Source organism: Haemaphysalis longicornis, unplaced genomic scaffold, assembly GCF_048455015.1.
Source record: "Haemaphysalis longicornis isolate Haplotype H1 unplaced genomic scaffold, Haemaphysalis longicornis Haplotype H1 scaffold_4, whole genome shotgun sequence".
Lineage (NCBI taxonomy): Eukaryota > Metazoa > Arthropoda > Arachnida > Ixodida > Ixodidae > Haemaphysalis > Haemaphysalis longicornis.
This window is the reverse complement of record NW_027526361.1, coordinates 60,693,966-60,706,615: the sequence shown is the minus strand read 5'-3', so window position 1 is coordinate 60,706,615 and position 12,650 is coordinate 60,693,966.

The window sequence follows — 12,650 nt, the reverse complement described above, 5'->3', positions numbered from 1 at the left end:
TAAGCGTCCCCAAATTTCCACAAATATCCTGTCTCTATCTAGCAAGTGCATTTATTAGGTGGAAAAGCGTTCGCAGATGTGCGTCGTGCTGCTGACCCCTGTGCTAGTTCATCCAGCGCAAAAAGTGCTTCCCGCACCTTGGTTTTACGCTGTACAATAAAATTTTCGGTTGATTTTAACACCTTAGTACTTATATTAACTTCGCTGCCTCTACTTCCGCCTTCAATTGGTCTTACATTTGTTCTACTGGCGTACCAGTAGCTACTTGGACTTGGAGCTTGATAAAGTCTACCTAACAGACTAAAGGCACATTCTTCCAGGCACAAACGTGTCGTGGCTTGGTTTCGACTGAGCGAACGAATTCCGACAACCCGCCGGCGGCCGGCTGACTAAACGGATGGCCGGCTGATTCTGTCGGAGGGTCGGGAAGCCGTGCAGGAGCGCAGTCAAGCCAATCCATCTTGTTCTGACATCATAAGAAACGTCATAGGAAGTCGGCAAGGATGATGCAGAGAGGAGGGCAGAATTTTCGAATTGATTTTTATACTGAATAAAGTCATGTAAACGCAGCGAGAGTGGACGAAACATGGCCTAGAGGCTTCAGACGCGCTAGTAATCCCGCAGTGCTTACAAATCTTTTTTGAGTGTCCCCTTAAAAGTGATTGAGTCGTTCAGAGTTTGTCGCGGCAGACCTTGCCCGTTCCCGCGCAATAATTTTCCTCTGGGCCATGCAGACAAAATACAAGTCTGTTGAAGTCAAAAGATGTGGCGTTTTATGGTGCCCCTAAAGCTTGTCCGGCAGCAAGCAATGCTTTATTCACAGAAAAATTAAACATTTTAAGCCAAAATTTGAATTCTCCCTCTAAACCAAGTGTTTCAGCGAGGACGTAACGCGCGCGCGCGCCGCCGTTCCAGTACAGCCGTGGTTCAAAGAATGTACCTGAGACAATTCGACTATAGCTACTGAGTACCGCGAAATGTGTCTTTGTTGTCTTTTGTTTGCTGTACGCCTTCATAGGTGGCACCACAATACCGCACAGAGTAGGGTGCCTTGATGCCAGCGCCGAGGCACACATCGGGGCACCCTAGCTGGGAGACCACCGTCCTCACTTCCTTCGTTTTTGACGGGATTGGTACCTGGCCTACTTTTGTTACGGTTGATAGTAGTTTCGTGAAACGCACGGAAACTACAGCGAGTGAAGAGAATGTCACTGCTGTAATGTTTTAGTGGGAAGCACTTAAGCGTCCGCTACAGTGGTTTGCCGGCGTCGCCGGATTTGTAACGAAGCTAACGAAGGGAACACTGAAGACAGAAGGAAAACGGAGGAGACGCTGCCCGGTGGCGACGCGCTACGAGATAACAGAAAGAACGAGGACGCCAGCGAATAAGGGTCCACAAGAAAGGGGAGGATGAAAGTATGGCGAAAGTATGAGGAGGAGGGCAGTATGCCAAGGCCACGCCCCATAATCCCAGCACGCGCTGCGTGATGCACGTATATCGGTCCTTCTGTGTCCTCCTTGTTGCGTGGCTCATCCGAACCATGCGACATTTGCGCGGGAGGTTCAAACACGATTTACAACAACATGCTCGGCGGTGGCGACGCGCTGCGAGATAACGGCAGAGTAGCGCGCGCAGCCGGGCGTTCGCCGATCACGCGATCACTTCCTGGGACGCAGCAGCTATGCGCCGTGACCGAAGAGACTGCAGTTCGCGCTGCGACAAACTTTGCATAAGCTACCCGAGAAGAATTTATCGTTGACAAGCTTCCGAAGAGCTGCATCACGCAAATGTCCGCCAAGCGACCTGTCATCCGTCGCGGCGACTGTCATCACGCAGAAGTTGGCGGACCACTATTTCATTATGCTGTATCTCGCAAAAGTCACTCCGCCAGCAGAATTAAAAACTCATAAACATGCCATATCAATTTTTGACAGGAAGTAATTTGACAGAACGGTCACCTAACGGTCGCCTAGCGAACAATAATGTTCGCTCTGAGCTTCGCACAGATAGAAACGGAGTTACCACGCTCATACGTAGGTAAAAGAGGTAGTTCTATATGCTAAGCAATTCCGAGATTCCCGCCATAATGATGCTTAAACTTGGTCTGCAGCTAATGAGCTACGTGGAAATCACAACAGATCTATTCTAGATACGATGGGTAAGAAAAGTGCAGGATTAGATAATATTTACACTGGCGACAACTCTAGGAACCTTGTCGCGCTGAAACATGTACTGTTATTTATGATGAATGGCATCATTGATGCTGGTGTACTGGGTGTACTGCCGCGTTCGTTAAAACGGGAGCGCGTCGTTCCACTCTATATAGGAGGAACTAAAAAGTACGCTTCCAACTACCGCCCTATTTCTATAATTTCCTGCATACCACAGATGTTGAAAACACATCTACATGCGGCGACGAATTCTTTCTTACTGAAACATGAATAAATAAATAGGCATCCGTGTGGTTTTGTTTTGTGATCGGGTACTCAAGCACTTCTAGAAAAACTGTATGATATATTGCCCGATATATTTGAGAAAAAAAAAAGTAAGTAGCCTCTGATTTCCTCCTTGATTTTGAAAAGTTTTCAATACTGTGAATCATGAGCTTTTGTGCGATACGTTATATAGTTACGACGGTTTTTCGGGTACCATTTTCATCTCTCCTAAGAGACTACATGTCTACACGTTCTCAAATTGTAAGTCTTGGGCGTAAGCAGAGTGCAGAGCTTTATTTGCGGAAAGGACCCCCAGGGCTCTATTTCGTCGCCACTTTTATTTGGCATTTATCTTAATGATATTGTGGACGCAATCGCATCCTCTTAAATATTTCAGTACGCAGACGATGCTTTGCTTGTGTCTATACCCAGTGATAACTTAAGAACGGCACCGGAAGTTGCCGCTGTTCCTTATCAGCGTAGCCGGATGTTTCTCCGCGCGGCGCAAGTAGGGCGTTGCTGGGAATATTTTGAACATGGCGTGAGCCGTTCCCGTGATTTTTTGGACTTATTATGCTTATAAATGACTCCAGCGACGACAAAAAAACTGCGTGAGACAAGTCAGACGATATCACGCATGCATATAGCAAACCCCTTTCAAAACGCGCGCGCACCGACGTCACGGGTCCGGCGCTTTGGCGGAGTGATACACTACATGAGGTGGTGCCGTTCTTGAGTTGTAACCGCGTATAGCAGCACCAATTACTACACTGTGCTTTCAGACCTTAAGAAAGATGCTGTTACGCTGAATGATTGGTTCAAAGCAATTTAATTAAAGTTAACTCTAAAAAAATTAAACTGATATGTTTACGCAACCCCCATAGGGTAGTACCAAACAAGGATTCTGTCTATCTGCACACGCCCAAATGCACAACTTGCTCTTGCCGCCCTGTAACACGGGTATACCTTTGGTAAAACATCTCGGTGTGTTCATTGACGGTGACCTGCCCTGGAACACACACGTGGCATATATCTGTAATAAATTACGAATCGCTGCGTGTTTACTGTAGCATACGAAGGTATTTCTGAGATTATCAATTAGGAGGTTATTGGCCCAAGGTCTACGTTACAGTATTCTCCATTATGGCATGTGCTGGTTTCTTTTTTATAAATTGTTCTTCAATATTTGAGAACTAATTCTGAAAAAAAATCTAATTCTGAAAAAATATTGCAGAAAGTGTTTTTTTACAATGTTACTCGAGACGAAGCAATCAGTGCCTATAAATAAGCAGTATGGCTTAGTGTTGACAACGTATTTAAACAATGCGTCATATTAACATATTTTCGGGAAAGTGATTACAAGATTTGCAACACTAAATATTTACCTCTACGACATGTATCTTGTTGTGTGATATTTAGAATTCAAACATGCTACAGGAGAACCATACGGTCATGGTGTGACGCAGCAGCACATTTTAATGAGATTCCAGATTATCTGTTTTCGATAACTTCGCGAGGTAAGCTGACAGCCTACCTCGCGAAGTTTGAGGACGGCTGAGCTCAAGTGCTCAGCAATGTTTCATTTTGTTGCACCTGTGTTTTTTTTTTTGTATTTTGTATTTGTAATTTCTGTAAGCTTTCCTCGGGTGTTCTTGTTTTGTATGTTCTCTGGCGACCCTCAGCGGGGACTCAGTGGCTAAGGCGTTGTCCTGCTGATCCCAAGGACGCGGGTTTGATTCCCAACCGAACCCGCATTGCATAAGGAGGCGGCCGCACTACTAATGGAGGCGAAACGAGAAAACTCCCGTGCGTTCGAGATTTTGGAGCGCGTTAAAGATCCCCGGGTGGCCAAAATTAATCCGGAGCCCTCCACTACGGCGCCCCTCATCGCCTGCGAAGAGTCGGCGCGTTAGACGCCATAATCAATCAATATTTTCTCCGACGATTTATAACTGCACGTTGTACGCAATAAGTCTGTGAAATTATTGCTGCTGTAGGGCGTTGCCACAAGGGCCTGAAGGCTTATGCTTGACCGCGACTATATTGCTGCACATTAATGAGGTAAATAAATCTTATCTTCTTCGAAAACAGTGATCATATCCGAACTGTTCCTATTAAGGAACAGTTACCGCTGTTACCGTTACCTGTTACTGTTACCGCTAAATTGTCGCAAAAGTACACGTCGATTAGCTTTCGGCAAACTTCAACAACAGCGCGGCTAAAAGCGGACTGATGGGGATCACTCTGCACCTTAACAATGCGTCCGCGCACTCAGCGAACTTCGCCCTTCAGTTTCTGCAGCCCCCCGAGGTTAAATTATGACTTATGTCCCAATAAAGTCCTGACTTGATCTTGAGTGATTATCCCCTATTCACCAGAGCGAAAAAAAAAATCGTGCGCGGCAAAACATTTTAAAGCACCGCAGAAGCCATCCACGATTATGAGGGTTAGCTTGTACTAATCCGGGAAAATTAGGGAAGGAGTTATTAACAATGGTCCACATGAATGCAGATCTGCATAAAATGTTATGGTGATTATTTGGGAAGAAATACAACGGTCGATAAGACTATGAGCTCCTTCATATTTCGTAGTTGGCTCTTATGTTTTGACCTGTTTGGATGCTGAGACACGTGAGATTAATAGCTTTGAAGTGTGTTAGTTGGTTCTTATCTGCAAACATTATTGACGCTAAGCTAATACGGACGAAGTTAAACACTAGACGACTCCAGCGTGCGATTGAAAGGTGCGCCTCAGTTGTCTTGTATTGAACTTTCAAATTAGCTAAGCGCCAGCAATATTTGCATGTACAATTAATTTCGACGTCAGTTAACTTCTCCGCAAGTGACTCGCAAGGAATTCCCACTGAAGTATCGACAAAGTTAAGGAAGAACCCGTACTCATTGTTCATACCTTAGTCTGCCGCGAAATTACACATAACAAACCTATATAAACGGGATGCACTGGGAATGCTCCATAAAACCAATATGACTTTCAAAAGGAAGGTTGCGCAGGGACGCACTAACTCTGTGACATATGGCATGCATGGTACATGCATGCATCTATAAGGGTCTATAAAATGTAAATACTGAGTAACTGAACTGCGGCCTCTGGTTCGAGGTGCCGCGTCCATCCATGACTTTCCGAATTACGGAGAAATCATAGGGTCATTTTAACAGCTAAGCTGCTTAGCAAATCGTAATTTTTCGTGTCCGCATTAAAAAACAGAAACAAATTGCTGAGCGTGCGCACGTGAGCGCGGGCCTCGCGGCGACCGCCCAGCATCCCCGGCACGCGTTTGCAAGCCATGCATACCCACTTAGGGAGATTGGCCGAGATTGGCAAAAAATAGGAACTCCCGCGTTGTCAACACTTGCTCGGAACGAGAAAGACTCCAGCGCTCACCGTAATCCTGGCAACACTTGCTCGGAGCGAAAAAGAGACGTCATAGCGTACGCCCCTCCAAGGTGATATCCAATGATTATCACATTTAAAAAAATAAAAGAAGCTCACACTTTTGGCGACAATGACGCAATAAAGGTCGATGCGGCAGACAAGAAGAAACAAATCGGCTGCAGTAGGGGACTTAAACATTCGTGATGGTCCCCAAGGTTGCGTACAGGCGACGATCGATGATCGAGAGAGAGAGAGAGAGAGAGAGAGAGAGAGAGAGAGCGTACCTGCGTGCAAAATAATTTCAAATCTAGTGAAAAATCGTGAGCCATTTTACACAGTGAACGTGGATGACCAGCGATGTTGAGGTGACACAGAATTTCGAACAAAGGTACCGATTCTTGACGGAAAGTCGTGCATCTGTTAGCCGTTCCTCGACGTTATTCAATCTCAGTAGATGGTCTACTGAGAGTCAATTCACACTATTCAATTTCAGCAGCAGATGACGGCAGAAGAGAAGTGAAATTCAGAATGTATCGCAACTTGCCGAGTTAACGCAAGTGCGGTGCCAAATAAAACAAACAATAAAACGAACGCACACGGCTGCCTCGCTCTTCTGCATTGTATGTTGACGAACTTATATCCACCGAATCATAGCCATCGTAGCTTCGCTGTAAAAGCCTTCGGTGCACCGCAACTCCCATTTCTGCAGGCGAATCCATTGCTCGTTTGATAAAACCTTATTGAATAAATGCGTATCCACATATTTAAACCAAAGCGAAAGCGCGCCACTGTCATAGGTTTCCCGGTTCAGTCCCGTCAGGGCGCCACATGCCCTGGCTGCTGCCAGGCGAACCGCCCTCGCCCGGTAAGTTTCGTTTTACTTGTCCTCTCTCTCTCTCTCTCTGCAGAGCGTAGCCTGACACAGAAGGGCAAATGCAGAGTGGAGAGGGGTAAGCAGGCAGACGGTGTGTCAGTTGGCGCGAACTTTTGATCCGGTTTGACGGTAACCCGACTGAGGTACGCAGGCAGGAAACGGGTGACCGGGTGACCGGGATGCGCTCATCATCCTACGACATTGGCACGCAAGCCTCGGCAGATGCAGGCTCCAGCGTTGCGCGTCCGGCAAATTTGACCCAGCTTTCGGCGGAGCATGTTCTTCCGACAAAGCTGCCCGGGCTTCCTTTTTAGAGTGAACCTTTGCGTGCGTCCGTACGCACACTCCGAGGGAACGCGAGTCTTCGTTTGTGCTCCGCCGCCGCTCCCAGCTCCAGGAATAGAAAATCTCGGTCGGAACAGCAGAGCCGGTAGGCCGCTTATAGGAAAGCGCCGGCAGTGCGGAGGCGAGGCGCAGGAGTGTCAGTCAATACCTCGGGCGGCGCGGCCCGGACGACTTTGACCGAGTTATGCTAGTGCTATCCATAGGCGAAAAACAAAAATGTCTAGCGACACATTTCCATTCCTTTCGTGTTTCTTAGAGAATTTACATGCTGGACAAGCGCCCTAACGTTAACATTGCCTGACCTCGTCTTCCCGGAAGGCAATAACAGAGGAATAAGCTCATTTCCGATAACTTTGGCCGCAGGCATCGCCATATCTGGAAGGTGACAGCTACATGCGCCCCAACTCAGCCCTTCCGAGGGCAAGGGGGGGATGTTTGGAAAGGTGCTGCTCGGGACAAGCCCTCTGGGCCTCCGTATACGCTCGAAAGTGGGACGCGAGCGGAGTTGCCCGAAGGCCAACACGTACATCTTTGCCGCGGAATTGTCTCTCAGGAAGGGATGCTCCTTGCGCTCTCTTCGTTGTTTTCCCCTTCCCCCACTTGACGTAGAGTCTTCCTGCCACAATAAAGACTACCTCCTCCTCCTGTTTTCACGGGACCCTCCTCCTCTTCGGTTATGCGTCTCTTTTCGCGCAGCCTCAAAACTATAGTGACAAACGTGACGAACCAAATCGACATTTCCGGGTGCTATTTCGCGCGCACCAAGCGCGAATGCGATGTCTGTCTGACCCCTTGGCCACTGTTCTACGGCCACCGCACTCATAAGCCCGCCCCCGACTCGGGGATGCGCTTCCGCGGTCATCGAATACCGGAAAACCTTTAAATGAGGAATAACAGAGACTTGGGAACGACGGAAATACGTCTCGGCCGATAAGGGCTGAAACACTATATTCTGAACCAATAACATCAATGAAATCTCATATGTATCTTGCAGGAGAAAATTAGGTAAAGAAAGAAGTGTCTGTCACAAGTTGTAATACTCCGCTGAGGAGCGCAACCTTCGCTGATTACCAGGAACTAAGACGAGGTCGTTAGATGGCCAGCTTCGCGCAGTAGCGGCTGGAAGGGTAAGGTGAGACCTTCATGTGAATCACAAAACGATCCCTATAAACATGTGCACGCACAAGGAGAGCCGCAAGAAAACAGGAACGCAGGCCAGAGGACTAATAACTAAGTGTACACGTTTGATATTTCTTAAATGCACAGTTAGTGCCGAAAGAGTACAACACATGCATGAACCTACGAAATAGGTAGCAAAAGCACGTTCACCAGCCATTTTGCCGTTCACCAAGAACGGCTGATCGGACGTGGCGTCGAGGCGTTGAAGGGCCCCAAAGAGTTCTACGGCAGAGGAGGCGATGCTGTCGAAGAGATTCCGAAACTTTGATTATAGCGCACTTTTGGGAGTCATCGGTGATGTCGTGATGACACGGGCAGAAATGGGCGACACTTTCCCAAGAAGTGCCCCACGGCATTGATGTATACCCTCGCGTCTAGACAAACGCTATAGGCCAAATCATGCGCGCACCACGATGACCTGTGTCCTTGAAAATCATAAGACGAGGGAGGATATTGCGTACCTTTTCAAGGATCACGAATGGGAATCACGCCTTTTCGAAGCGGCAACAGCAGACGCGTGAGAAGGTAAGTACCGGGGGTGGTCGCAGGTATACGTTTATTTCTGCTCTTCCAGGAGTGCGGGAAAGGTTTGCGTGCTATTTCTTTTCGTGGTTTTGTTCCTTTAGCCCACCCTTGGAGAGACTCCCGTGACTTAAGGGAACGCTGCAGTCATGTGCATGACTTTATGATATCCCCGCCGTCATTATTTTGCATTTTAATGCTTCGCGGCGTCTCCGTAAGAAGTGACGCGTACTAGTATAAGTACCGGACACCAGGGCTCAGCGTTGCTCAAGTACAACCCATTCAGGTATGGAGTGCTGCCTGCTATGGAAGTAACCATCATCCCGGATACCTAAGGGGCTACACTACAAAGATTCAACCGCGATAGGAAGGCTCTTAGGAACACAAACAGCACTGCCTCACCACAGAAGGATCTGGTGACCCTAGTCCAGTAGTTGGCTCCCACCTCCCATGACTGACCAACTCAACTCTCGGCCCTCAGTCCCCAGAAGCTGTAGAGCACCTGACGACGGCGGCGGTCAGTCAGAACAGCGATACAGCAGAGGGTGCTAAGAATCTCTGGATACCGACAGGCCACCTTCGGAACCTGACCCCATGGCAACGAGGGATGCTAAGCTGTGCTATTAGAGGAGCAGGCGGATATTAAGTGGGATATTATAGGCTTAAGCGAAGTTAAAAGAACAGGAAAAGGTGACCAGCCGACATATTAAGTGCTGACATATAGAATATATTTTTCCTGAAGCCCTCACACGCGATCACCCTCACCGCTCGCCCGCACCACTCGCGCTCTCTCTCAACACTCCACCTCACCAGTAGCACTCAGTCGTGCTCACGCTCACAACTCGACCTCACCACTCGCACTCACTCGCACAGACAGACAGACAGACAGACAGACAGACAGACAGACAGACAGACAGACAGACAGACAGACACCATGGTCTGAAGCGCAACGAAAAACACGGACAACAGAGTTGACAAGACAGGCGCTTCGGCACATCAGCGACGAAGCGTCTGCGCGCCGCTCAGTAAGCACTTCCTGTGGCGCAATGACGTTGCACTCAAAGGCCAACCCATGTCCAGGCGTCACCGGCATTATCTCTACCTGTTCACGAGGTATTTATGTTCCATAAATCTGTATATGAAGAAGTTTCGGAGGGAGTTTGTGAGATTAAATTTCGACCGTAGCAAATGATTCTCGAATCGCAAAAAAAAAAAAAAAGAAATAGAGGGCTCTACAGCCACTACAAAAAGTTGCGAAGTGCTGACACTGCTATTTACTGATATATGTCAGTGTAATTGAAAAACGCAGTCACGAAACACGAAGCGCAACAAGGTGCACAAAGTGCAGCAAGAACAATCTTGCTATTTCCGTAACCCGTTTGTCGCAGCTATTGCGGCCATTATCAATTTCCTATGAGCGGATTATAGTTTCCAATGAGAGGGGGAAATGATGGTTGAAATAGTAAGCTCACCGGCAATCTTGTTTCCATGCTGATCCATCCTTTGAGCCAACCAGCGGTGCACAAGTTCCGAAACAAACTTCGTGTATCACCATTATCATCATCATCATTAGTCAACGCACCAGCCCCAGAACATGTACTCAAAGTTGTTCTTCGCCTTCGGTCTCCTCCATCACCACTGTGACTGACACAAGAACAGACCTTACGCGCACTGCTGCACCCGACGTGTGAAATTTTTCTTGTGACCAACTTTTCCACCACCAACATGTGGTTTGGAAATGGTAAACCTAACCAGTTGTCACGTTTTGAAGGATCCCAACAGCAGGAAAGTGTTCTTTTCCCTGCTGTTCAGCGGGCAGAGAATACCAACAGAAACGGTGCAGCGCCACCGACGGGTATCAATCATCTAGTCCACAAATAACGGCCTGAACAACGTCTCCGTCACTGCTACACATATCCGCACAACCCCGCACGCATCGAGAAAGGTATGCCTGGCGATCCACACGACGTTTCCACACAGGCAACTGCGTACAACGGCCCGAAATCGAAACACGGAAACGAGGGTGTTCCGCGCGTCCCGAGGCGCTGAAGCTGAAGCATCGTCTGCGAGCGATGCCTCATCACTTTTGTCTAGACTGACGTGACGAGGCATCTTTGCGTGGCGGGCGGTGCATTATCACAGGCGTTGGATAGAAAACGCAACTTTACCGCGTCATGCTATCGCTGGCGTTGTCACAGGCAGCTCGTGAGCACTTGAATCTTAAAAGCATTGCAAATCATTAAAATTACCGCCCAAGGCAACCATCTTCTCGCCGGGACGAAGAATAAATGGACGCACGGCTTTTGTCCCGGCTTTAGGAGAACCCCGAATGCCGTCTAGGAACTAACAAAAAACGCGACATCCCTGCATGGCGATGAAAGCCGTCGTGCACGATGGTTATCGATAGAGAAGCAGCGCTAAGCAGCTTCTGTGGCTGACGAATATGTTTAGAGGTTAACTTGCAGCAATAAATCAGTGGCTAAGGCGTGATCCCAGCCGCTGCGGCCGTTTACTGAAGACAAAAAAAAAAAAGAAAACTAGAACGACAATGGGGCCACATTCGGCGAAATTTCGCTTTTCCACAAAGCGTGATCTGCTGAAAAATCCTCCTGACGGAAGGAATGCATACAAACGAGCGGTATACGGTTTCATTGTAAAAAATAAATTTACTACCACAAATTTCTCAAAGAAAAATTGTGATAATGAATCGCTAAATAAAGCAAAACAATAAATTATAAAACAATATAAAATCTATGGGACGTGAGGAATTAAATTACACGTTTTTATTTAGTTATTTTTAAACGGACTTTCGGTACAGATACGCGGACATTTCACTGGAGGGCGATTTCGGTACAGAGATAGATTCTGGCGTGTCGATGATTGACTGAAAAAAACATAGTGAACAGTTTAAATCAATTACACGTTCGTCGATGTTCTTAATATTTTATTTATTACACATATAATGAACTCGATTTCTTGGAAATGATTTCTTCTGTAATTACGCGTTAAAGATGGTTCGTCAATCCCGTTTTACGGATTTATTTTTCTCAAGCTCCCTTTAAACTTTTCTGAAGAGTGTGTCTCTGTTCTTATTACGGTAATTTATGAACGAATATTTTTGCGCATATTTTAAAACGATTTTTCCTGGGAAGTATTTGTAAATGATCGTTAATTCCTCGGTCCACTCTATTATACTTAGTTTTCTCGCAGATTTCACTAAACATTCTTTTAAATATTTGGCTGAGTAGTAACGTTCTGTTTTGCGGAAATGGAGAACATGAGCTTCAGGGTTGAGTAGTGGTCAGTGTCAGCCAGTACCACTAACGAGTGCCACTCACCACTGACGAATAGTGACTATAGCGCTTATACTCGTGAGGGGTGAGACCGACAGAGTTTCATACTAATGTATACAAGAGAGAAATGTGGCGCCAGCGTCTAGGCGAGCCGGGCTTCAGCGAGCGTGCCGTCGTGTACCGGGCAGACACTGTCCTCTTGTCCTTGGCATGGCTCACGAACAGGCTGTAAAGTTGCCTTGGTTGAAAAAAAGCAGCATAATTACAGAATAAGATTATTTAGAGTTGTTGAACTGTTATAAAAATGGACTCTTCATAAATATTTATTTGTGAGAGATTAATTGCAACCCTCATGGAAGACAAACACAAAAAAATGTTTTTTTGTTTCTGTGTGGACACCGGGGCACGAGTCCCTAGAAGGTAACGCAGCGGCCGACGCCATAGCCCGAGGCATCTCACTCCGGGCAGTTGCGTTGACGGGAACACACGTCTTTCCCGGGAGGCCACACAGCCATCCCATTGCCAAACGAAGCAAAGACATCTTGGAACACCTCAGGCTTACAAGAAGGAAATACCCACCTCCACATCCAAAGCTCAGCAGAGAAGAA